Source organism: Tamandua tetradactyla, chromosome 18 (assembly GCF_023851605.1).
Source record: "Tamandua tetradactyla isolate mTamTet1 chromosome 18, mTamTet1.pri, whole genome shotgun sequence".
NCBI lineage: Eukaryota > Metazoa > Chordata > Mammalia > Pilosa > Myrmecophagidae > Tamandua > Tamandua tetradactyla.
Window position 1 is genome coordinate 8916309 of NC_135344.1, and position 27661 is coordinate 8943969.

Consider the following 27661-nt stretch of genomic DNA (forward strand, 5'->3'; position numbering starts at 1 on the left):
GAAGACACTCTGATATCTCTATCTGTAGTTTTTTTTTTTTTTTAGGTACCTGATCAGGGAATTGAACACGGGTCTCCTGCATGGAAGGCGAGTATTCTACCACTGCGCCACCCCGTGTCTGTAGATTTTTTCTATTATGAAACATATTGTGGAAACAGACTTTACAATGATTATTTAGATAATTTATTTAAATATGCCTATGGTTAAGTTAACTAAGATATACATTTTTGGTGTTTCTATATGTGCTGTTTGTTTTCTTAAATAAGAGTATTGTCATTATTTTTGTGACTTTTTACTTTCCCCTACCATGCTTAATCCTGGAAGGCAGGGCCCGGGTCCTATACATCAATAACTTGAACGGCACCTAGTTATGGATTAAGGAAACGAGTTAACAATCAAAGCAGAACTAGACAGAATCTCTTTAGAAATTAATGGACATTCTTCCTATTTAAAACTAGTTGTCCAGTCATATATTGGTTCCTATGAATTAACAAGTTTAAAACAAAGGAATATCATTTTCCCTAGAAAAGAGGAGTTAAAAAATTATGAACATTTTATCCAACTCTTTTGTTTCTGTAATCAAATGGAGTGAGCTCATAGAACTCAAATTATTTTTGATGTTAGATTAACGTGATCATGGAGTTCAAAATAATTTACTTTTCCTTTCCAGATTAAGTCATTTGTCATTTTCTTCATGATTAGCAGTTCAGCATTCTATGTCACATAAAAAGGAAAAAAGAAAAACAATTCGAGAATTTTTCATTAGAAACAACCTCATTTTTATTTTGTAAAACAATGTGCTTTTCAATGCCTGAGCCTCTGCTTTTCATCATTTTGTGTATTCTGGAGGTTAGGATTCGGAAATCAAGGTGCAGCAGGGATGCTGTCCCTCTGAAGGCTACGGGGACGATTGTGACATGCGCCCCTCACGGCTTCTGGTGGAGGCTTGCCACAGCCCACGGCCTTCTCCACCTCGGCTCTCCCGACGCCTTCGCCCCCTTCCTCCCTGTCTGTGCTCAGTTTTCTCTAATTAGAAAGACCCCGGTCGCATTGGATGAAGGACTACCCTGCTCCAGGGTGACTCATTTTAACTGGCCTATTTCCATCTGTAATGGCCCTGTTTCCAAATAAGGTCACATTCTGAGGTTCAGGGGATTAGGACTTTTAGATATCTTCTTTTGGGTGGAGCATAATTCAAATCTATGTGATTATATTATATTATGATAATAGCTTGTGCTGTTTATTTTCTTTTCCTGTTATTTGTTCTTATTTTGGACGTTTATGATTTAAGAATTAATAAGAGCTAAAAGTATCTTTATTAAAGTTATACATGTGCAAATTCCAAAAAACCCCAACTATTTTTAGTGCTTAATATGTTTCAGGCACTGTACAAAAGTTGTGAGAGGGCAGCGTTGTTAGCTCAATTCTACATAAAAGTAAACTGAGCTCAGAGCAGGTGAATTACCCATAGCTATAAATGGTAGGGTTAAATTCAAACAACCCGACACGAAATTTTGTGACACTGAGGTTGCACACGCATACACACGTGTGTGCCTGTATGCACATAAACGCTGAGGTGAGAAATCATCTTGGTTATAGGGGTATTTGAAAAAAAATATTCTTTGGTCATTTTCTGCTTCTAATTTATGTACTGAATTAGGTTGAGAAAGGAATATAGAGATCCTTGGTGTAGTTTGGGTTTGTTTCCTCTGCCAATTATTTGATTTATTTTTTGTATCCTTAAATTTTTAGCCCAATATAATGTTCTTAGTTTCCAGCATCATTGCTTGCGCAGCATCGGAAGTTAATCAGAAGGTGTGAAAAATGTAAGTTCATTTTCTTCCTGTCATCCAAAGGCTTAGCCCAGGCTGTATCTATTTTTAAGGCAGAAAGGGCACAAGTCTATTATTTGTTCCTTTGACCAGCCATGTGTCTTAATAGCAAGGCGTACCCATAGCCCAGATAAACAGTCAGAAATAATAGCTGGTCTCTGCTTTACCTTGTGATTCAAAAGATTAACTGTTTGTTCTCAGGAAGTAGTCCCAGGAAGTGTTATTTCCTTTGGTTGAGAATCATACTCTTCTGTTAACATCGGTGTTACTCGCCACGCCCCCTACCTGGCCAGGAGCTCACCTGGGGGCCTGGGGGCCGCTCCCCTTCCTGCCCCAAACTCCTTCCAGAACCCCGAGGCCAGGCTCCCCCCGGCTTAGAGGCTGCGGTTCTCTGGGGTGGGCTTTCAGGATGAGCCTCATCGCCTCTCCATTCCCACCCGTCTCTGTTTTAGTTTCTGCTGTTATAGTCCTCCTCCAGGTTAATCAAGAGAGCCTAATTTCTTTCTTTTCTTTCAATCCTCCTGTTTCAATTTACCTGTTGTATCGTCACACAGAGATTTCTCCAACGTGTAAACTTTCCAGTTTCACTTCATTGCTTCCAGGGTGGTTTGCCCTCTTTCGCCAGAAATGCATTGATTTCATATTTTTATTACATATTTCACCTATTCTTTTGTATCTAGCCATGTTCTTTCATGCTGTTTTCTCACTATAGCCACGCCCCACTGAAGCCACGCCCTGTCAGGGCCACGCCCTCTCCCTGGTGCCACGCCCCCACCAGGCCGCCCCTTTCAGCCACACCCCTCAGCACAGCCACATCTGTGGCTACGCCTCCCTGTTGCCACACTCCCTCCCCTGCACACATACTTGAGCTGCCTTCTCACACCCCCCTTGCCTTTGATCACGCTAATTTCTCCACTGGAAATATGCACTAGAAATACTCCCGTGTTTACCTCCTGTGCTACCTCCTCTTGGAAGCATATTTAGGCAGCAGAAGCTAGCGTGGCCTGAAGATGATTTTCTACCTTGTAAACTACAGTTTAGTGAATGCTGTCTTTATCTTTTTCATTCACAGATTCCGCAGAGTAGGAGGCGTGCTCTCAACTTCGCTGTCCCCGCTTCTCATGGTGCTTAGCATCCAGTAGGTACTCAATAAATGTTAACTTGCTGAATTGCCTGAGCTTAGATAATCAATGACAGGCTTTCAGGGCTCTTGTCATAAACCACAGAACTTCCTCCAGTAAATGATTGAGCTTTAGGGGTTTTCCCAACACTTTCTGATCTGTTTGTCCTCAAGTTATCATGATAAAAACTCCCAGAAGGAGGGGCAGGAGTAGCTACTTCAATGTTTCCATCATTTCCACATTCTCTAGAAGACATGGCCTAAGGATTCAAGGCTGAATCCGGGTAATGATTTTTCAAATGAGTGAATGTGTTTCCCTTTCTCCTTTCAATTATTGGCCAATTTTTCTCATCATTTTCTCCTAAGTTTCTCTTCACCTGCTATTTTTCACTGTAATTCAATGTGTGGTGCATCCTATTATTATTTTCTCAGTTTAAACCTATAGGACATATATCATTTCACTGATCATCTGGAAGGAGATGCTGCTTGGAAATAGGACTAAATTATTTCTGAGTTAAAAGGCATGACATGTAAGGGAATTTACCCATAGCAGGGCACATGCCCATTTTGCTTTATTTCGTTGAAAAAGAAAAGTCTGCATCTCTAAGAATTGTCCATGGACAATGTCTCTGTGTTTTGAAGATAGTTCTTATCAGAAAATATAGAGCATCCTTTAAGCAGATTGGCCCAGGAACAACTTGGCCTGGTATTTTCTCAATACATTTAGTTCTTTACTGCACAACCCTAGAAATCTTTATTCATTCAGCCATGTGTTTAAACACTATTTATGGAGTATATAAATAACAGTTGAGTGTCCCTCACATCATATAATAAATCTATTTACTTGAAAGTCACACTTTACATACTATGTACCTAATATCCTACCACTGAGTATACAGAGTTTCAGAAAGCATATATCCTAACTTCAAATAATTATAATTCATTTAATTAGTGTTTCCTACCAGTGATTGGCCGTCTACTTAAGTAGATTTATAATATCGCCTGCTTGCCAAGCTTTATCTTAGACCCTGGGTATGCCTAAATGACTCAATGTATTACCTGTGGAGGAGCATCCTTTTTGAATCGCTGCCAGTTCTGCCACCTCAGGTCGTCAGAACTGTGCTGATTATCGACCACTTGTAGATCTTTTCTCTGCCCCTTTCCAATTCTGCTGTTTGCATCAGGGGCTGGCTGCCACAGACTCTATCACATGGTTTGTCCGGCCCTTTGTTCGTTTGAACAATGGGAGGCATCAGCCTGTATCAGAAGGTGGGAGAGAATTCTGTTCTATGGATCCCCCTTTTCATATAACAGAATGAATAAAGAGTCGTTGTTCATCGTGGTTCTGGCCTTAACGGCATTCCTCGAAGGCCGCAGTTCCGGTCAGGGGGCCATTTTCCTCAGACTTCTTCAGCCCAGGAGGGCAGTGGTGTCTCTTGTTGCTGGTGCTTCACTGCCCCTTGTTGAGTCTCTTCATCCTAACTTCCTTCAGGTGAACCCATTTGTGAGTGCCGTTTATTACTGTTGGGACCTACTGACAAAGAAACCAGAAGTCTAGGGCTAAAAATCGAATTTATCTCCACTCTTAAGGAAAATCATCGAATCATTAACTTAGAAGATAATCAGAATATGCGAAATAAAAACATAGAAATTAGTCATAGAAGGCTGGCAAAGACCTTTATCAAGGGCCTTAATAGTGTACATTGATAGTCAATCTATAACTGCACTTGCATATGACGAGACCCCACATAATGATCTAAAAAGAAGAAAAGATGTTTGTTTCTCAAGCCGGACAGGGACAGGTGGCTCAGCTCTATGAAGTTATCAGGAATCTGGTGACAACATCCCATTGGCCAGAACTTGGTTACCCGGCTCCACAGAGCTGCGAAGGGAGCTGGGAAAGAGAGGGCACGTTTTGTGCATTCATGTGTTCAGCTAAAAAAGGATTCTTTCCCAATTTTCAGGGAAATAAAGAATAAATTATGTGGAATGATTAGCATTCTATGACCCACTACAATATCTTAACTCACAATTGCTTAAATATGCCTATCTTTCACCTATGCAGTGCCTACAAAATTTTCTGCAGAACTTTTGACTAACTCTTAAAGTACAATTTTTAAGCAGATGTTCTCTGTGCCTCTGTAGATTCATGCCCCAAATAATTACCATTTATCATGCACCAGATACTCATTCAGTCACACATAATGGTGGGTACCTGCTTTTTGCCAGATATTGAAAATTTAATGGGGGTCAAGACAACTGACATCCTTGTTCTCTTGGGGAAAAGATCATCTCTTATGGCGTGGAACTATAATCATTTAAATTGATAAATAAATGAATGAGAAACATCCAGATAATGATTAAATGTTATCAAGGAAATAAAAGAGGATTGTACAAAGTGACTTGTTAATGGTTGAGTTTACTTTAGAGAAGATAAATATATTATCTTAAGACTTCTTAGCAATTGTGAAAATTTACTATCTCTCACTCTTTGCATTTTCAAAGTAAATATGCTGCTCATTATTCCTTCACTTTATGGTTAAGCAAACTGCACAAGGGCACAAATCTGGTAAGTGGTAGACCCTGAATGTGAACACAGGAGGCTCTCTGCCCTTCCCACTATTCCATATTTGCTGAAATAGCTCTTCTTTCGGGTTATGGAACATGTGGCCCTGCAATTATCCATTAAGATGAAATAAGGAAGCTAATATTCCATCTGGGTCTGTGGTATTCACACTGTATCAAAACTGATACTTCAAGTGTTGTACAAGGCCTTTAGAAGTGAGCAAGTGAGGGAGTACTTGGATTTACAGTCCTCAAAATCACGCCAGGGAGGGTCAGTTTGGGGGCTGTTGAGCATTGCGCACAGAGAAGGAAAGACTAGAGGAACATGAGATCAGTCTCCAGTTGGGACGGGAGGTCACATAAAAGATATCAGATGCTTTCTTAATGGCCCCACAGTGTAGAAGCAGAGTAGGTGGGCCAAGGCTAAAACCTTATAATTAACACAGTGCATTAGATACTGTAAGTGTATTAACTAAATTAAACCTCTCGACAATATCGTCGGTAGATGCTATTATTATGATCTGAATTTACCAATGAGTCAACTGAGGCACAGAGAGATTATTTGTCCAAGATTAAGTGGTACAGTCAGAATTTTTACCATACTGTCTGGCTTTAAGTCCATGCTCAAAACACAGTGCCTCCAGTTGAAAAGGTAGCTCCTCAGATGTAATGTGGAACTGGTTCGTTCAAGATGGCCTAAAACGTAATAAAAATTCCACTATCCCAAGATGAGAGGGGGAAGACATTATAATGGGATGAAGCAGTTGACTACTGTTTCTTTGGAAACAGAGCATATATCTACCCAAATTGAAGCTTTAGTGGACTGAGTAGTAAATTGGAAGAATAGTGTGTTGTCCCCATGTTTCATCACTTAATAAGGTGCTATCAGTGAGAGACAAGATCCAATCCAAGATGTCCAGTATATTATCAGTCAGTTAAGGAATTCTGAGGGCTAGATAACTGTTTCTGTTTGCTAGCTGCCAGAATGCAATAACCAGAAAGAGAATGGCTTTTGAAATGGGAACTTAATAAGTTGATAGTTTACAGTTCTAAGGCCAAGAAAATGTCCCAATTAAAGCAAGTCTATAGAAATGTCCAATCTAAGGCATCCAGGGAAAGATACCTTGGTTTAAGAAGGTCGTTGAAGTTCAGGGTCTCTCTCTCCCAAGTGAGAAGGCACATGGCAAACGTAGTCAGGGCTTCTCTCTCAGCTGGAAGGGCACATGGCAAACACAGCATCATCTGCTAGCTTTCTCTCCTGGCTTCCTGTTTCATGAAGCTCCCTGGGAGGCCTTTTCCTTCATCTCCAAAGGATGCTGGCTCGTGGACTCTCTGCTTTGTGGTGCTGCAGCATTCTCTGCGCTCTCTGAATCTCTCTCATTTTTCAAATTATAGGACTCCAGAAACTAATCAAGACCCACCCAAATGGGTGGAGACACGCCTCCAGCTAATCCAGTTTAACAACCACTCTTGATTAAATCACATCTCCAGGAAGATGATCTGATTACAGTTTTAAACATACAATACTGAATAGGGATTAGAAGAAACAGCTGCCTTTACAAAATGGGATTAGGATTAAAACATGGCTTTTCTAGGATACATTCATCCTTTCAAACCAGCACAATAACCATGCCCCTTTTTGCTGTATTTTTATTATTTATTTATTTATTTTTTGCTTTTTAATCATATGATATAAGGTATATGCAAAGCAAAGAAAGAAAACAACAGTAGTTTTTAAAGTGCTGTTCAACAAGTTGTTTCAGGTCAGATCCTAGAGTTTGTCATAGGCTACCATACCATCATCTCAGATTTTTCCTTTTAGCTGCTCCAGAACATTGGGGGCTAGAGGGAATAAATATTTTATCATCACAATCTACTTTTTTTTCTTTTTCATAAAAAATATATTTACATAAAAACAATAAATTTCAAAGCACAACACAGCAATTAATTGTAGAACAGATTTCAAAATTTGGTATGGGTTACAATTCCACAATTTTAGGTTTTTACTTCTAGCTGCTCTAAGATACTGGAGATTAAAAGAAATATCGATTTATTGATTCAGCAATCATATCTATTTGTTAAATCCTACCTTCTCTATATAACTCCACCATCAACTTTGATCTTTCTCCAACTCATTAGGGGTATTTGGGCTATGATCAGGGCTGTCAATAACATGGGGTAGGGAGATGGAGCAAGCTGATGTTCTGGAGAGGTTGGACCTTCAAGGTTTCAGGACTTATTTGTTCCAGGGACCCAGCTGGAGGTTGTAGGTTTCTGGAAAGTTACCCTAGTGCATGGAACCATTGTAGAATCTTTTATATTTCCCTCAGTGTTCTTTAGGGTTGTCTGGAATGGTTTTGGTTGGGGTTTGGTGAGTTATGCTAGGTAATAATGTTTAACTGAGGCTTGCATAAGAGTGACCTCCAGACAGCCTCTCAATTCTATTTGAACTCTCTCAGCCACTGATACTTTATTAGTTACACATCTTTTCCCCTTTTTGGTCAGGATGGAATTGTTGACCCCACGGTGCCAGGGCCAAACTCATCCCTGGGAATCATCTACCACTCTGCCAGGGAGACTTTCATCCCTGGATGTCATGTCCCACGCAGGGGAGATAACCATGCCTCTTTTTAAAATGCGAGGTCTGAATTTTCTGGAGTCCTGCATTCCTAAAACTAATGAGACTTTACTAATTGAGAAATATACGAGTCTAAAAAAGGGAATGACTCTTTCAGGAGGAGCTAGAGGAGTCTTGTAGGTACGGCTCATCTACACCACAGTTGTCACTATCTCCTTTTGCCCAGAAAATCTGATGATGCCTGATGTCATTTGGAACCATTTCTGGAGACAAAAGTATTTAAGTGGAAAACAAGAAGGAAGGAGACATTAACTAAGAAATGAGTCCCATAGCTGTGTCTGTTCTCGAAGAAGAGTGTTTTAATAAGATTTCTATCATTTGTGTTAATAGAATTCTCCTGAATGTAATCAGCTGGCAGCCCAATGAGGGGGTTATTTCTCCAAAAAATCTTCAAGTCCTCACACAGGGTCCCCTCATAGCTTGGGTACTAATGCAAACTCCAGGTCCGCTAGGTGCTCCCCTTGCCCCCAAGTAGACTGATTTGACACGATCGCCACCAACAGAAGGGTGATTATACCACTCCCCTTCCAGGGGCTTCCAGAACATAACCGAACACGGAAAATATTCCCGAAGTTCAGAGCCTGGAGCAGCCAGGTCGGTGACCAAGTCATCCAGGCAATTGGTCAATAAACTGACATCTATGAACTTAGCTTTCCTTGTTATCACAGAACATGATGAATTGGAAAACATTTTCTCTTTTCTTATAAAAATTGAAATTTTCTTTTTATAATTATTTACTTTACTTTTACCATTATTCCCCATGTGTGCTTTAAGTGATTAAAGCTAACATTTATTTTATAGATTGCAAGAACATAAAGAATCTCACCTCAATTGACTGTATTTGGATATTTTGCAATTAGAGAACAGTGCTCCAAATATATTCCCTTTGGACAAAGTAATTTAATATGTCTTTGGATTGTCTCTCTTTGAGACTATAAAGAAAAATTATCACGTTATCTGATAACTAATCCTTTCTCCAATGCATCTTTTTCATGGAAGTTTCCCAACGTGCATTTACCTGATCTCAGAGCTATATTACTAGACAATCCATATCTTCTGTCTTATTGATTGGTTCTACTGAGGGTCCCTGAGCCAAGCTTGGCCAATTAGAGACACTTCCCTAGGTATTCAGAACACTCTTCTGGACCTTAGACTTGTAGTAATAAACTCAGGTGGGGTAAGGAGCCATCTTTTCATCAGGTAAACTAGAGAAAATAAAAGAAACTAACAGGCAGAGATGGATGGCATGGAGGAGCCAAGGTGGGGGTGGTGAGAATCTGTGTTTTCAATTTTTTCCCAAAGTCCCTCGGTTTTCTTACCCTTGAGTTCAATGAAATATATCTCTGTTTTTATAAAACCCTCTTCAAATGTTGTTTACTAGCTTCAATTATTTTCCATTGCATGTAACTAAAGTCACCCTAACTAAATGAGGTCAAGCTTCTTAAAAGATTAGCTGTTTATTGGTGGTGATCCTGTCTTATTAACCGATTAGGAAAGAAAACTTCCATATATTTCCTTAATGTTTAGTTTCACTTACATTCCATATTTTGTTTAGTGAGAAATGTTGGCAGCCCCTCTTTTGGAGGAATATCAGGTTTTATTTGAGAGACAGTTTAGTGATAAAGTGGAAATGAGTCTATTCCTAAGTCTAAGTATCTCCATTCCTTAGTCATAGATTCTCTTATTTTTGGAATTCACTTCTTTGTTTGTCATGGAGACTAGAGCCTCTTGGAATTGTCCAGCACCTTTGCCCCAATTCTCTTCTCTTGCACCCTCCATCCACTACTATAAAATCACCATTCTTTATCCTTAAGTGAAGGAATTGGTTTCTTGGTTCTGACTGCTAACAGCATTCTGATGATAGCTTTTTCTTCACCCTGCAGTTTGAGGTTCTATTTATCTCCATCACCACACTGGAAACAGAAGGTAGCTTAACCCCTTTCCCCACAATCTATCCTCTGGAACAAGACACTTCTACACACACTTCATAATTAGATCTAACCACACCCCCACTTTATCCTCCTTGTTTCCCCAGCAGGAAGACTGAAATTTCTTTGATGTTCTGTCTGTGCTGCTCACCAGTCTGAGGACTGTTCCACTGTTTGTCTCTTGCCCTCATTTTCCCACTTGGCCTTTCCAGTTCCTCCTACAGCTTACACTGTCATTCCTAAGTAATGGAGCAAGTTGAGGTGATCTCAGTTACATTTCTTTTTGTATAACTCAGTGATCTGAACATAAATGTATTCAATGCATGCTTTTAAGAGAAGCCATGCAAAATCAACTCAATAAATTTTTCTTAGAGAAAACTACCAATTAACAAACACCTTAAAATAAGCTTAGACTCTATTAGTAGTCAATAGAAGGATATGATGGAAATAGAAGGATATAAAGATAGTCCACTTATTTTATTTAAAAAGGGCAGGAGAAATTCAAATGAAGACAGATATTAATGTTAAATATCTGAAATGAATATGCAAAATATTTCTGAAGTATATTTTAGGCAGCAAAAGAGAAATGATTTTTTATCACTAGGAAAAATACTGGGTTTTTAAAAATCAATATCTAGATTCAGAAGGCAAATATTTTTTAATCTTCCTCTATCCTATTTGTTCAGTTACTATGGGGTATAGATTTGGGAACAAACACAACCATTCCTCTATAGTATTTTGATTAAATTCTGTAACCCTAGAGTCATATTTCTCAAAATGTTGTGCCTTGGGATCACATATTAAGGTTGCTAAACACGCAGATTTTGGGCCCGTCTCTGAAGATAGGATATGTTTTGGAAAATGTTCTTTGAGATTTCTTATGTACGTTAAATTTTGAGGAATGCTGTCATACCAAAGGCTATTGAATAGAAATCACCCAGCTTGGACCCAAATATGGTAATCAAATGGAGAGAAGTTTAAGATAGTCTTGGACATGTCCCTCAATGGTTCTAGGTCTCACTTCCTCATGTGCAAATGAGCACAAGAAGATTCTAGATGCTTAGACAAATGCAAGCAGACTGCCACATATCTGCAGAAACTTGGAAGTATTGGTTACCATCAACTCAACTTCGGTGCTGAGTAAAAGAGAGACAGCCACCCAGAGTTCTTAAAATTTATTACTGGTCCACCAGAGCTTAAAATTTTAAGGAAACAAATGAAAAGCCTTGTATTTTTATACTTTTTTTTCCTTCTAATTTCCCCACTTGTTTCTTTAAGGAAAAATTGGTTTAATTCCAATAACAACTCTAGATCATATAGAAACTTTAGGATCTCTTTCTGTATTTTAATTTTAGCATATGCTTACAAAACTTTGGGTTTTTCTCATATTAGGAAAACATGATCAAAGAGAAAAGACAGATTGCAAGTTGTAATTTAATCTCAAGGTACTGATGATATCGTAAACATCATCACGATCTCAAGATTGAATTACAACTTTGTAATCAGTCTCCCTCCCTATCCATTATACACCACAGAATAAATGAGGGCAGGGGAATCTAAATCATAGAAGGTACCCTGCAACAAGACTGACGAATGTAAACTGCTTCTGAAACATTCCTAAATGAAATTAACACTTTCTGGTCAAACAAACAAACGTGAATTTAGAACTTTCCATATTACTATTGGGCTAAATCCTTCCATGTTCTTTATGAAGACAAAATAAGAGCTTCAGGAATGGTATTCCTAGAAATTCTGCTTTAATAAAATAGTGTCTAAAAGTTGAAGTTTGAGAAGCTTTAAAACTAACACGCAGTAATATGTTTAGAAAGGGTTTTACATTCTGAGATTTTCTGTTAACACAGATGCTTAACTCATATTAGAAACAAATTATTATTTTGTACGTAATTTAAAATAAGACATCCTTGAATCATGGTTTAAATGCCTTGGCTCACTTCACTATAGTAAGGAAGAAACTACAAATGTTAGTATGGTGCTTTATGGATCACAATAGGTATATAAGCTCAGGTCTAGAGCTCAGGTTCTGAAGGTAGCCTTTTGCTTTATTTAGTTCTTTATTCAATAACTCATAATTACTGCAGAATTATTCTTTGAATATTTGATTTGCATTGTTTATTTATAATTTTATAATTATATAAATATGTAATAGTATACATATAAAATATATAAAGGGTGTGCTTTTAGCACATACTTTAAAGAATGCAGTAGTTTCTAATTGAAGTACACTTTTTAGCACTTAGTAAAGCAGTATGAAATTGGTATTTGTGATAATTTCAAAGTTGTATGTATGCCAGAAAGGTATTTTCTTGCATTGAATCCATTCCTGTGAGTGTAGACCCATTGTAAGTAGGACCTTTGGAGGAGGTTACTTCTCCTCCAGAGGTGTGTGAGGTGTGTGGAGGTGTATGATGCACCTTGTCCAAGAGGGGTCTTACTCCAATTACTGGAGCCCTTTATAAATGGAATGAATATATGTACATATCGATATAGATATAAATTAATAGATATAGATGTATGAAGTAATTTCCATTCCTCAAGAAAAACTTCTGATATATGCAAAGTATGTGTTGGCATTTACCAGCCACCAGTGGGCCACAGTGATATTCCTGGTCCCAGGAAGGATTTGTAAAAGGCTATAACCAAAGCTAGCAATGCTGCCTCAAAAAGATACGTTTGTATATTGCCCCACAGGGCATGACATTTCATATAGGTCAAATGCACACACACACACACACTCACACATGCTACTTTTAATCTGCTGCTCTATTAACAGAAAAGGTTGCAAACAGCTAAATGATATCACTTTCTCTCAGGGTAATTAGACACTTCTAACCAACAATCAGTTCATTTAAGTAGAATAACACTTTTTTTCCCATCCAATTCATGGCTTGCTTAGCATCTCATGGGAAGGCACATGGCAGTGCCTGCTGGGCACTGCATCTCCAAATGTCCATGTCTAGGCATTAGCTCCCTCTGTTGTCACTCCAAGTATCTCTAATTGTCTGAGTCTGTGTTGACTCTGAAACAATTCTGAAATGTTTCCTCGTTCACAGGACTCCAGTAAACTAATCAAAACCCACAATGACTAGGCAGAGTCACATCTTTGTCTAATCAAAATGTCACACCCACAATTGGGTGTGCCACATGTTCATGGAAGTAATCTAATCAAAAGGCCATACCAGCCATTAAGTGGGTCAATTTCCATGGAAACAACCTAATCAATAGGTCTCATCCTACAATATTGAATCAGAATGAAAAAACATGGCTTTTCTGGGGTACATAACACTTTCAAACCAACAGAGGCCTTATAAGAGAAAGCCATGGGGATGTACTGGAAATTAAAGTCAGCGGAACCAGAAGAGAAGGGAGAAGACATTGCTGTGTGATGTGAGGCAGGGATTCAAGTCCAGGAACCATAAGGTCACGAGCAACCAGCCCCAGAATATTACAGACTTTGCAGGGAAAATGTTGCTTTGCTGATGCCTCAATTTTGAACCTCTTCTAGCCCCAAAACCATGAGCCTAGAAATGTCCATTGTTTTAACCAATTCTTTGTGTGGTTTCTTTTAGCAGCTGGAAAACTAGGACATCAGTGTTCAGGTATTCTAAGTTCCTTTATATCCTTATGGATACAACAATCATGTAGAAAGGGGTGTTGAGTCTCCAAATGTAATTGGGAATTCTCTATTTATTTTCTCAGTTTTAGAATATCTTTTTTTGCATATATCCATAAACCAGAGATATTTTTAAGTTTTCATTAATGTTTAAACATTTCTACCAAAGTGGTTGGTGAAACAAGGTATGTCATTCTTGCTTTAGTTTGCATTTCCCTTGACTGAAAGGAAGGTTGTCTGTTTTACTAAGATTACTTGTCCTTAGATTTCCTCTTTTGTGAATTTCTTGTCATCTCCTGTGTTCACATTTCTATTGAATCATTTGTATGTGGGGATTTTTTATATATAGGATAGTAACCTTTATCTTATGGTGTTAAAAATATTAACTAGCATGGTTAGAATGCCTGCCTTCCATGCGGGAGACCTGGGTTTGATTCCCAGACCATGCATCCCCCTCAAAAAAAAAATACTAACTGGCCTATCATTTATTTGCCTTTTGCATTGTACTATATCATTTCTCTTGCTAAATTCTTAAGAGGTTAGAAAGTCAAATATGTCTATATATTCCTTTTTGTACTCTGGATTTGCTTACTAGTTAGGTGCTATCTCCCCCACCATAAAGTTATATTAATTTTCTAAAGTGTTTTATAATGATTTTAAAGTTAAAACTTTTTGTTTAGATCCTTGACCCACCTGGAATATGGTTTATGGAGGTATAGCACAGGGATAGCGTGCGCTTCTTTTTTCCCCCTCCATATTTAATATTTAATACATATTTATTAACTATTTATTATTTAATAAAATATCTTTGCCACTAAATTGAAATTTTTCAGTATCCATCTGTTGAATTCCATATATGGGTCTCTTGCCAAATATCTAATTTGGCACATTCATCTATTCCTGTACCAATGCCATCACTACTCTCATTATAGTCTCTTTGTGACTACTATTGATTTCTAATTTGATTCCATTATGGTCATATAGCATTCTCTGTGTGATTTAATTTTTATATGTGTTGAAATTTCTTTTATGGCCTAGAATATGGTCTAACTTGGTGAATATTCTATGAGACTCAAAAAATTGCTTTCTGCTCTTGATTAGTGTGTGTATGTTAATCAGATCCCATTGTGGTGTTCAGCTATTCCACAGCCTTGTGTATTTTCTGTCTCCTAGTTTAAGTTGCTGAGACAGGGCTGTTGAACTAATTCTGTATTTGTCTATTTCTCCTTTCAGCTCTGTCACTTTGTGCTTCAATTTCATCAAGGCTTTTCTGTTTGGTGTGCGTACTTCAGGCTCATTATGTCTTTTTGGTGGATTGATCCATGTATCATTGTGCTGCATCTTCTTGTCCTCTAGTAAGTTTCTTTGCTCAGAAGACTGTCTTATTGGATATTAATCTAGCCACTCTTTTTTTTTTTTTTTTGGTATTTGCATGGAGCATCTCTTTCCATTCTCTTACTGTTATTGACCTGCTCTAAGTTTACGATTCTATCATCTGTCTTTTCCCCTCTACTATTGAGCCTATCAAGAGAGATTTTTATTTCTCTTATTGTTTTAACCAATTCTATAATTTCCATTTGCATTTTTATAATTTCTATTTATTTGCTGAGATTTTGTATATTTTCAGTTGTTTCAAGAAAATTTATAATTGATCGTTGAAATATTTCAGTGATGGTTGTCTTAAAATCTTTGTCATGTAATTCCACTACTTCTTTTCTCATCACGTGGTAATTTCTTGGGTTTTGGTATGAGAGGTGATTTCAGTTGTACCGTGGACATTTTGTCTATCGTTGTAACAGACTCTGAATCCCTTAGCAGGCAGTCACCTGGTCTTACCCTACTTTTGTGGCTGTAATTTCAGTGGTAGTTTCATTTTCAGAGACTTTTGTGTTATTGTTTTGGTCTGCTTGGTTCATTTGGTGCCACTTTACCTCCCACTGGTCCCTCCTGGCACTGCCTGAGTGGGCAGTAGGTGCTGCCCGGGGTGGGCCCCGGCTGCCTCCCATAGAGGGGGTGCCTCAGACTTCCCTGGACAGCAGCTTGTGATGAGATCCCCCAGCCTTTGAGGGATGGAGAGCATTTCCCAGGAATGTGTTGGGATCTCCTCTACTGGGTCTTACCAGCCACCTTCCGTCTCTGGGATGGGAATCTGGGCTCAGGCCTGCTGGGACAAAGGGGCTTCCTGGGTTGGGCCAGCTATTGTGTTGGGGTCCCTTTGGGCAGTGCCCCCAGCTGCCCTGGCCTTCTGGGAAGGGAAGGGGAATCTCTGGTAACCAGGGACAAAGAGGCCTCCCAGGTATATTATTTGTCTACTGTTGCCATAACAAGTTACCAGACTAGTGGCTTAAACAACACAAATGTCTCATCTTACGGTCTGGCACAGGTCTCCCTGGGCTAAAACGAAGGTGTCAGTAGGGCTGTTTCCTTTCTGTCAGTTCTGGGCAGTGTCCCTCTCCTTGCCTCTTGCAGCTTCTAGAGGAGACCTTTGTTCCTTGCGTTGCGACCCACTGTCTTCCACCTTAGCAATGGCGGTCAAGGCCTCCCCACGTTGCTCACTCCCCACTCCTCTTCTTCCCCCTTTGTAAGAAAGAACATGGGCTTTTATTGGGCCCAACTGGAAATCCAGGCCATGCGCCCATCTCAACCTGAGCCCATCTGCAAGGTCCCTCTGCCACCCAACTGGCATGTTCCCAAGTCTGCTATGAGCACCAGGACACCTGAGTGACCATATGTATGGGACTGCCCTGTCACCCTGTCGTGTGCTCCTGGAAACTGTCCTACTACAGGTTTTATCTTTGTTCCTCTGATTTTATGTTTCTTTTTTTTTTCTCGCACTGCCTTAAGATTTTTATATTTGTTTTTATCTTTGGCTTTTATTCTTTCTATTATTTATTTGATGTTCATCCTTCTTGGGTGGGCTTCTGAGCTATTTTGGATCTGTGGTTTACTATTTTTCACTATATTTGAAAATTACAATATTTTTTTCCCATTCTCTCTCTTTTCTCATTTTCAGTGTTAAACTTACATACATGTAAGACCTTGTATGAGTCAGTGATCTCCAGAGAAACAAAGCCAACAGGATATATAGTGTGTGTGTGTAAAGATGGTTATTCATTTGTTATAAGAATTGGCTCACATGATTGTGGGGCTGGAAAGTCTGAATTCATAGGACAGGCCCAGGCTACCAATTCTGGTAAAAGTGATGTTGAAATATTGAGTCCAGATTTCTTAGAGAAAGCTGGCAGGTGGAAAATTCCAGAAAGAATTGATGTTGAACTCTGGAGGCAGAAATGTTCTGCCTTCTGGAACTGGCTGGAGGAGGCCCCCCCACCCCACCCCCACTATCTAGGTTATTCTATTTTACTTAAAGTCAACCGAGTGTGGGTGCTCATCCCATCTACAACCCACCTCCACAGCAACTTCTAGGCCAGATGTGGCACCATAGCCTGGCCAAGGTGAGGAACCAACACAGACCTATCAATACTGCCCCAGCTCTCCTGGCTGCCGCCCTCCTTGATGGAGAAGCCCAGCGAAGTCGGCAGGGCTTTGTGCCCTCCAGCACTCCCTGCACTGCTCATCCCGTGCATGCTAGGAGTGACAGGGCTTGCTGCCGCTGCCCTCCAGAGCCCCGAGGACGTTGCTCCCTAAGAGAGAAGGGGGAAGGAAGAGGGTGGGCCATTGGCCTTTCCCATAGCGGGCACCCCCTCCATTCCTGCACCATGTAGGAGGCTTTTCCAGCTTCCCACTCCACCCATACTCACTCTCCTGAGGGCTCGATGGGGGTCTGTGGAAGAGCCTGAGGGTCAGAGAGAACCCCCTTCTTTGACTGGGGCACCCAAGGATTTTCTATCTACAGCAATCGATTCAAATGTTAGGAGAGTTCTTCTTTCAGGCTTGTGCGTTGGCCCCTCTTCCTCTCAGGCACCACCACAAAGGGTCCTGGGCATGCACCTGGCCTCTTCCCAGGGCCGGCCTTCCCATGAGTTTTGAGTCACGTGGCTGCTCTGTACCCTCGGCTGTCTGACGGGACTGAGAAGAGTTCTGATCTCTCCCTGAGAGGGGAAGGGCGATGCTGTTTCTATCTTTGCACATCTTTGAGGGAAGCGGAGGCACAGGGCTCTGTCTTTTCAGGAGTCAACACCCAGTTAAAAATTGTTGAGCCCTATCACCCTCCACACTTGAGTGCACAAGCGTTTGAATGAATAGTTTGTGTTCTGTAGATAGAATAAATGAAAACAGGAAGGTAAATAGCAGTGTAAATAGAGACTAAATACTTCTTGAAAATAAAGCGCACTTTTAAAACTTTGATTATCCATATGACCAAAACTCTTAACTGAATACATTAACTAATCTTTTGCTCTCTGTTTCACTTTACTCACACAGACTCACCTAAGAAAGAACTGAACAATGTAACAGTAAGTAATCCAAGTAAAACTTTTGCATGTTTACTCATAAGATTTGTATCTCAGAGTGGAAATAAATTTAGACCTAGTTGGCTGAGGCAGATAGATAAGCTCTATTAAATTTGAGTTCTTCTTATCTTTGACCTGCTAAATAACTTTATCTGTTTTTATATAGCCATTTCTTCCATTCCAGAACTGTCCAAAAGTTTAAAAATGCATTTTATGCTTCATTAAACTATACATTAGGAGATGTGAGGTTCTGATTTAAGATGACTTTATTGTGAATAAAACTACTGAGGCATAATCATGGCATAATTATCAATTATTAAAACACTTAACCTAAGTAGTTACATAAATAAGCATAGCTACTAATTCTAATTTTTATCAAGTGAAATTATAAATATATTTCATATTTTACAAAACAATCCTCTTCATGTTTAAACTCAATTTTATTAGAAAATGATAATGACTCCATCTTAATCTTATAATAAATGTACACTAAAGTATATTTTAGGGGATAACAGAAAGTCTACGTAAATTATGATGCTATCTGGCACTAATGAAGAACTTGTACGGAGAATGCAAGACACATACCGTAATTTTTCAGCTCTCAGTAACCTAGTGGCTAAGCCATTATTTCTTTTGCCCCTCCATGAAACTAGTTAGAGGGCCTATTGCAAGAAAGAATGACTGTTCTCACCCAAGACCTCTAATTTCATTATAATTGAGTCAAATACATTCTATAATTTTTATATTAGTAGTGATCAATTTGCAAGATCTCGAATAGAAAATACAAGAAAAATGCGGCAAGTGAGTCACTCATTTTAAAATTATATAATCTCATTTATATCAACACTGGCATCAGTCTCCACTAAATAAAGGCTACACTGGAAGCAGTGAGCAAACAAGTGAATCAATGAACCACAGCTCCCAGGCAACATATGTTTCTGACCAATATATTTTACCCACGATGTTATAAACTCCTTAGTGCCAGGGTCAGCGACTTATCTCACACCCAGCACAGAATCTAGAGAAAGTCAGAATTCAATCCAAATTCATTCAAGGAGTTGATGGACAATATGATACCCTGAATTTTTCATGCAAAATATTTGCAAGCACTAATATTTTATTTTTATTAAATTATTCATTGACTCATTCGTTCACTTATAGATACTATGTATTGTGGAACAGGTATATTTAGGTGCTGAAAAAAGCCTGATTAATTCTTGATAAACTTCATTTAACATTCCTGGCATAAAATGAAATTGTTGGGACAGGATTACCTTTGGAACAGCATCATGGGCTTAGGGGCTGGCCTGATTGGTACGCTGACTACCTGGGTGTCTCACTTGGTTAAAATGCATTGAGTTGTGCACGTAGGCAAATTATTCTGTGTGCATCTTATTCTTCAATATCATGTTTTAAAACTCATTTGTGAGTTGACTGTCATAAACACAAGATATTTTATTTGAGAATTAAAGTGCCACTATCAAGGGCTAATAAATATCCCTGATTGGCTACCAAATAAAATGCAAAATATTCAGTAAAATTTGAATTTCAGGTAAATAAATAGTTTTCAATATACATATGTCTCAAAAATCCTAAAAATTATTTAACTGGGCATCCTGATAAATCTGCAACCCTCATCTCAGGTAAACCATAATCATTGGAAATTAACAATAACGTATTGTCTTTTGCTTCTAACAGAGATACCATTTGCTACCTTTCTTGAAATATTTACATTTTCTTTGGAATACTGTCAAACTGTTATAAATCAAGTCTAGCTAGAGGAACTTAGAAGGCACTTTTAAGTAATTACAAAAGGAAGACTATCAGATTTGGTTTTCAGGAATCAACCAATAGCAGGGAATAAAATGAGAAAACTAAAACTATCATTTTGTAACTAACAATTCATTCATTCAATATTGAGCCATTTTCCAAAATCAAACCATGGCCATTTAAACCTCTTTTAACAGATACATTCATTCCACAGGAGCTTTAACTTCTCCTTGCAGTTAATTGTGGTTCTCTATTCATTCTTGTCTTCTCTCATTTATAATCTGTGGATGATCTCTGCTTTCTTGGCTCATTCTAACTTAACTTCATCGCAATCCCACTGGGTAAAAACCAAAGATAACCTGCATCACTCACCCTGTTATTTATCCTTCTGGTAGGACACCTACGCTTAGACTCCCCATGTGGAATGAAGTATTTAGTGCAGGCAACTGCACTATTTTATTCTTGTTTCAAATATATGGAGGCTTACTCTTCCAGTAGCCCAGGATGATATTTCTTTTTAAATATTTTTATTGACAAAACTTCATACACACACATTCCATACATGGTGTATAATCAATGGCTCACAATATCATCACATAGTTGTGTGTTCATCACCATGATCATGCTTTAGAACATTTGTGTCACTCAAGAAAAAGAAACAAGAAAAAGTAAAAAGAAAAAAAAACTCATATATACCATACCCCTTACCCTTCCTTCTCACTGACCACTACCCAAGTTTTTTTTTATCACTTATTCCCCTTATTATTTATTTATTGTTTAGCCATATTTTTTTACTCATCTGTCAATACCCTGGATAAAAGGAACATTTTAAAGATCCTGTTCACAAATGAGCCCGGACCTTAACTAATAAGAACATCTCTGAAGGTCTTATTTACACATGGGTTCACACCCACAGCTCCAGGGGTGGAACATCAGACACAAGGTTTTCACAATAACAGTCACATTGTAAACGTCATATTGTTATACAATCATCTTCAAGAATCAAGGCTACTGGAACACAGCTCTACAGTTTCAGGTACTTCCTTCCAGCCACTTCAGTATTCTATAAACTAAAAAGGGATATCTATATAATGCATAAGAATAACCTCTAGGATGACCTCTCAACTTTTTTTGAAATCTCTCAGCCATTGAAAATTTATTTTGTCTCATTTTTTTCTTCCCCATTTTGGTCAAGAGGCTTTCTCAATCCTTTGATACTGGGTCCCGGCTTATCCTGGGATTTCTGTCGCATGTTGCCAGGGAGATTTACACCCGTGGGAGTCATGACACATGTGGGGGGAGAGCAGTGAGTTCACCTGCAGAGTTGGCTTAGAGAGAGAGACCATGTCTGAGCAACAAAAGAGATTCTCTGGGGGTAACTTTTAGGCCTAAGTTTAAGTAGGTTTAGTCTACAGGGTGATATTTTGAAAGAAAATTACCTTGGTAGGTTATTGATTTTCTGTGAAATGGCTGGAGGGGGGGTCCATTTTAAAATTCAAATTGATACCATGTTGTCATTTGATACTAATTTATGTTACACCATATAACAACTACTTTCAATAGAGGACAGCCATCAGAATGTATTCTCATCATTTGTTCAATTGTATTTTCTTTGCGTGCCTGTTATCAATGGTCTTTTGATATAATATAATTATCTGTATGAGACAATTATAAATAAGTGGTGATTGGTAAAGAATCTCCATTTTCTAATTTTCTAAACAATGATGATTAAACCATCAAGGCAACCACTAGTAAAAGCAAAGATGACAATCTGGACTCCATCAGAGTCTAACCATACTTTGGGTGTTATTCATTGCATTAGATTGTACTCTGGTGATCCAAAAAAATTTAGTACACCCTAAGTTTCCAGAAGGTAGGGTTTGAACTATCAAGGGAAAAGAGTCCATTTTACTTTTTTTTTCTTATGGACAAATAACTTATGTCACTGAAAGTTATTTGTACTAAGTAAATCCAGCATTTAAGGGAACACATGATATTTTTAGCATATGAATATATTCTATAGAATGTTCTTGGAATTGTTCATTCCACAAGTACCCTGGAATTTTGAGAGTTCATTTTACTCTCATAATAGCCCAATAATCTAAACGCTGTTGCTCAAGGGCTGTGTTGGAGATTCAGTCATGTCCCCCACAAAAGATGTGTTCAAGTGCTGACCCCTGGAGCTGTGAAGCCATATGTGAACAGGACCTTCAGAGATGTATTTGCTACTAAGGTCTGGGCTCATTTGTGGACAGGATCTTTGAATAGACTATTTAGATGAGGCCAAATTGAATCAGGATAGATATGTGTCTGGAGTCCTACAAGCAAAGAAAATTGAGCATGGCAGTAGAAGCCAGAAGTCAGCAGAAACCAGTGGAGCAGACACACCAAGAGAGAGCAGTGGCCATGTGACAGGGGATTCCAGAATGCTATAAGTTCCAGGAGGAAGCAAGCCCTATCACCACGTCAGTGTTGGAATTCTAGCCTCACAGATCATGAGATGATAATTTCCTGTTGTTTAAGCCAACCAGTTTTGGCATTAGTTATGGCAGCTCTGGCAAACTAAGATTGGTTGGAGAGAAAAGGGGTCAATCTCTTTTTTGAGCAGATGTTGTTAAAACCACTAGCGTGATTCTGGAGCCTATGCCTTCACAATTAATGTTATGCTTGAATGTCAAACGTTTGCTTTCTGTATGGCAATTAAACTGAAGTAAACAAGGCAGTTTTCTGTTAAACTAGGGAAGGAAATAATGAAAGCCTTCAAACACTCACTCAAATGAATTGATTTTATGTTCTGCTAATTTTCTTATATGTATTTGATTGTCTGGCACTAGTCTAAAATAATGAAACCAAGACTGAAATCTAACGGTAAGACATTGTATACCTGTAAAAATGCCCTCTATAGAGGAAAGAGGAACACATGCAATGATTTACTTACTGCTTAAGACATCTTTAAGAAGAAGGAGTAGAAGTTGCAAATTATATTAATTAATCATTTTGTATCTGAATACATGACCTACATGAATGCAAATATCCGTGCTGTACAGATATAGTATTTAATGATGGCTATAAAATGTTCAATATATTTTTTTCAGCTGTAGAGTCCCCTTGTTATTTAAAAACAGTAACAGAATCTGTTAAAGTTATTTTCTGAGATTCTGCTGAAAAAGCTCAAGCTACTCCTTGAATTAAATCTTATGCAAATGAGAGAAAACTGATGTGCTAGTTTGAAAATATTATGTACCCCAGAAAAGCTATGTTTTAATCCTGACTCAATCTTGTGGAGGCAGCTGTTCTTTTAATCCTAATTCAGTACTACAGGGCAGTAACTTTTGATTAGGTTTTCTCCACAGAGATGTTACATGCCCAATTGTGGGTGTGACCTTCTGATTACATGGAGATGTGACTCCATCCATTGCATCCATGTCACAGATGTGACATCATCCATTGGATGGTTAGTTTACGGAATCCTTTAAAAGGAAACATTTTGGAGAGTCAGAAATGGCGGAACCAACAGAGACAACAGAGACACAGATGTTTGAAGATGCTTAGAGCCCAATAGATGTTGTCATATGTCTTTCATGAGATGTTGAATAAGTCAGAACCTGGAGAGAGCCAAGGGAAGCCAAGCGATGAAGGCCAGCCCCAGAGAAGCAAAGTGAGGAACCCCTACAGGAACAGAGGCTGTAAGCAACAGAGCCCAGGAGCAAGGGAAAAACAGATGTCAGCCATGTGACTGCCCAGCTGACAGAGGGGTTCCTGACCAGTAGGCCTTTCTTGAATGAAGGTAACCTCTTGTTGGTGCTTTAATTTGAAAACTTTCACTTCCTTAGAACTCTAAATTTGTAACTTATTAAATTTCCCTTTTTAAAAGCCATTCCAGTTTTGGTATATCTCATTGCAGGAGCTTATAAACCAACACACTGACCAACCTGAAAATTAAAATGATATATATATACTACATTATCTGTATTATTAGACACACATATCATTTGGGCATTTGTATAGTTATTTCTTAATAAGTATTCAATAAATATTTAATGAATATATTGTTTTAAATTGGTGCATGTGTTTTGTCATTCCTTCCATTTCTTTTGTACCTCTGCTGGTATTCTGATTGGCTGACCCCCTGAGAACCAGAGGGCAAGAGAGCTCTTTGAAGGAATTGGCTCCCTCTGGCTTAGAGCAGATGGAGGAGGTGAGTATAATCTGAAGGGAGAAATGGAAGGTCTCCAGCATTTGAGTACATTTCTTTAACTGGCCTGGGAACACCTCTTCTCAAGAGCAAGACTTAATGAGAGGTGGTCATTCACCAGCTTGAGAATTATTCCTGACCTTCTCCTGGCCTGGTTTTTTCATTGAAATTGGCTGCTTGAAACTCTCTTTAATTTGGTGCCTATTTGGCCTTAATATGACTGCTCCTTCAGATCGAGTAGCTGGCATCTTAATTGAACACATGCCTCTGAGTTTTGGTGCATCATTGGATGAGACTCTGCTTCTGGATTATATCTCAGCCAACACTACCATTGGGTATAAGGTTGGCTCTCTTTATTACACCCCATTCTGTAAGGAGGAGCGATGCTATGAAGGGAGTGAAACTGGACAAAGAGACATCTAAAATAAATGGAAAACTGAGGGTTGAGTCCACTGAAAGCTTGCATACGATATTTGAGAGGTCTTAAAAACAGGACATGTAATGCAGGGTTGGAGATGTAATAATGATGTTTGATTTTCAATTTGGGATATTAGCTTTGAGCAAGTACTCTAAAGGACTATTAAAATGTGTCTTAAAATATCATTAAAACTTTTCTACCAAGCACAGAATATAGTTGGGGTATTTTAATAAGATTTCCAAAACCATCTCTATCATCGGATGACTTTTAAAATAATATAGACATATATAGCTCCCCCAAATCAAAAGGAAAAATTCTTAGAAGAAAAGTCCAAGAAATAAGCAGTTATAGGATTACTGTACTATACTTGGAAATGCATTTTTTTCAGTAAAGTTTACCAAAAATACAAGTATGATATAATTAAATCCTTCCCAATGACATGAGTTTTCAGTTGCCATATAATCTGTTAAAGCAGAGGCCGTTTTCAAGGAAAGAAAAATTAAAAATGCAGTTTGTATTTAATCTATTGACCAATGTTATAATCATCTGAGAGAAAAAAAAAACAAAAAGAAAACTTAATTTTTCAAAAAGATCTAGTAATAAATTGGTCAGAACAGACTGGAAAAGGGGAAACAAGGCAATACCACTGTACCTTCAAGACAAGAAGAAACTAATAATTCAGCATAAATTATCTCTAATCAAAAGGTACTTTTCAACTTTACTGTAGATTTCCATTTGCAGAAAGCTCGAATATCTCTGAATTTGGTGCTCTGAATAAGAGGTGTGATTTCTAGAGGAAATTTACTAGGTGTCCTATTTCCTATGCAAAGGAACGAAATGCTGCAACTTGTTATGCTGACTCCCCCACTAGACATACTATAAGCGCTTTTATTTATTTATGCATTTTGCAGTAAAGAAATATTCAACTCCAATTAGCTGTTTTTTAATATAAAGTATTTTTTTGGTAAAAGGATAACTAACTGGATGTATGCCTCAGGCATTTTCCAGTAAACACTTTGCTAAACATTTTCTAACTCACGCAATACGCATTCAAGCTCTCTTGCAGACACAATTTATTTTAAAGGGGTATTCCAAGTTGGCATCCCTAATTGCTTACTCATAAAGTGAAAAGCCATGCATTACTAAAAAATTCACCCAATTAGTTACTTCAGAGAATGAAAGACTGGAGTAATAAAAATGTTCTAAAATTGATCACAGGGTTGTATGCAGAACTTTATGTGATGATACTGTGAGCCAGCAATTGTGCTCTTTGGATGGTTTGTATGGTGTGTGCACATATTTCAATAAAACTACATTAAAAAGGAAAGAAACAAGTATCCAATAATAACTTCTATATAAATTATTCACTGTAAGCACAGGAGTACTCATGCCTTGTCCTGAGTGAGTACCACCTAATTAAAGTAGACCAGATGACGACAAGTGTATTTTTCTCTTTATTTTATATTTGAAGTAATAAAGTCTGATCTGGTTTCACACCTAAGTAGTACACATCTGATAAACTACAGTCACACAAACATTTTGTTATTGAATTTAGTTGAATTCATATTACATCAAATGCATTCAGTACATTTACTTTCTTTTTTTTTTTTTTTTTTGCATGGACAGGCACCAGAAATTGAACCTGGGTCTCCGGCAGGGCAGGTGAGAGCTCTGCCACTGAGCCACCATCGCATCGCCCTACGTTTACTTTTCATCAGAGTCCTAGAGGATTTATTTGCACTTCAAAAATGGCTCCAACAGTTTGGACTTCATATCCTTCAGAAGATGTTTGGCCTGGCAGCCACACAGCAAGAGACTAAGGACATCTTTGTGACAAACACATTCCCCTGCTGAAGCTTTTTTCTACCTTCAATGCAATTTATAACAATTAATTTCTATATTCTTTAACACTAAGGCCCTACTCATTCAAACACTCAAACCAATAAAAACCAGGTATAAAAGAGATATTTCAGTATATTTTCACTGCCTTCATATAGAAATATTGGTTAGAAAACAACTTTTAAAACTCACCCGTATTAAAGATTAAGAAATAACATCTATGTCATTTTCTTAACTACAGAATACTTTAGGTTCGTGTGCTAGGTTCCTCAGGTTTTATGAAAACCTAGAACTGAAATTTTCTGGCTTTTATTTTCTTCTCTAGTTCTGGCCACTTTATGCTGCCTGAGGAAAAGCGTTTGATGTTGCAGGAATGAACCTCTGCTGATGGAACTGTTATATATTCTTGGGGACCAGTGGCCCCAAATCTTTAAGAATCTCACTAGCATACAACCCCTGCACACACACACACATTCTGTACACAGATGCACAAACATGCACTCATGAACTCACACACGCACACACATTCACACACTCCAGAGACCAGAAGTGGTAGAAAAGGAATTCCAGCAGCTTAGTTTCAGTTCTGACAATTCGGCCATGTCTCTTCACTTCTCTTGCTGTGCTCAGCTGGCTCATGTATCCCAAACCCTGAAAATTTTGCCAGACACAGCCCCAGGGTCAGCATAAAGTCCTGATGTAATTGAATGGAATCCTAGACTAACCTTGAATTGACCTAGAGGCAGTGAGCCACTCCTCTAAAATGGTTTTGAAACTCATGACTGCAGCCCTGGCCAGGAAGGAATGGATCTGTTGGCAGATCTCTGCTCCCCCTGGGTTCTTTGAGATCTTTCACAGAATAAAACTGCATGAAAATAGCCATGAAACCCTCTGAACACACTTCTGATAGTTGCAGAAGGACAGGAGCAGGAGGAAATTAAAAGATAATCAAAGCTTGTCTCTCTTCCAGCATCTCACCTCTCCATCCTGAGTTCCTCCTTTTGCTTCAGTTTTCGATAAAATCATGACTTCTCCCAGTACAGACCCAAATATCATCTGGGCTCCTCCCTCCACAAAGATTATATCAAGAGTTATCAGTTTGGGTACTATTCACATTTTTAAAAATATTTTTTATTGTATAATATAAGTTATATACAAAGCAAAAAGAGAGAAAAAAGCAATAGTTTTCAAAGCAGTCTTCAACAAGTAGTTAGAGAACAGATCCCAGAGTTTGCCATGGGCTACCATTCGATCCTCTCAGATTTTTCCTTCTAACTGCTCCAGAACGTAGGAGTCTAGAAGGAATAAATATT

At 38.4% G+C, this 27661-nt stretch overlaps 1 long non-coding RNA gene across 1 annotated transcript; it reads left to right on the forward strand.

Moving 5' to 3' along the window:
* Nucleotides 1-916: 916 nt before the first annotated feature.
* Nucleotides 917-26456, forward strand: LOC143662511 (uncharacterized). Its single transcript, XR_013165368.1, has 7 exons — nt 917-1077; nt 1753-1826; nt 2905-2970; nt 18098-18129; nt 23237-23683; nt 24037-24094; nt 26136-26456. It is a non-coding gene; the product is annotated as an uncharacterized LOC143662511 (long non-coding RNA).
* Nucleotides 26457-27661: the final 1205 nt, after the last annotated feature.